The sequence below is a fragment of the Arachis duranensis genome, chromosome 5 (assembly GCF_000817695.3).
Source record: "Arachis duranensis cultivar V14167 chromosome 5, aradu.V14167.gnm2.J7QH, whole genome shotgun sequence".
In the NCBI taxonomy this organism is placed as follows: domain Eukaryota; kingdom Viridiplantae; phylum Streptophyta; class Magnoliopsida; order Fabales; family Fabaceae; genus Arachis; species Arachis duranensis.
In genome coordinates this window covers 46,009,038-46,009,625 of record NC_029776.3, presented here as the reverse complement: position 1 = coordinate 46,009,625, position 588 = coordinate 46,009,038, and positions in this window count along the sequence as shown.

Here is a 588-nt window from a genome sequence, read left to right as displayed (position 1 = left end):
TCGAGTATGGACAACTGACGGTTCATCTTGTTGCTCAGATTAGGTAATTTTCTTTTCAAAAAAATCTTTTTCAAAATTTTTTTTCTTTTATTTTTCATTTTTCCAAAAATATTTTCAAAAAAAATAATAAAAATACAAAAAAATCATAAAATCATAAAAACCAAAAATATTTTGCGTTTCTTGTTTGAGTCTTGTGTTAATTTTTAAGTTTGGTGTCAACTGCATGCTTTTAAAATTTTTCTTGCATTTTTTTTCGAAAATTTCATGCATTCATAGTGTTCTTCATGATCTTCAAGTTGTTCTTGACAAGTCTTCTTGTTTGATCTTGATGATTTCTTGTTTTGTTTTGTTTGTTGTTTTTCATGTGCATTTTTGCATTCATATTTTCCATGCATTAAAAATTTCTAAGTTTGGTGTCTTGCATGTTTTCTTTGCATCAAAAATTTTTCAAAATTATGTTCTTGATGTTCATCATGATCTTCAAAGTGTTCTTGGTGTTCATCTTGACATTCATAGCATTCTTGCATGCATCTTGTGTCTTGATCCAAAATTTTCATGTTTTGGGTCATTTTTGTGTTTTTCATTCAA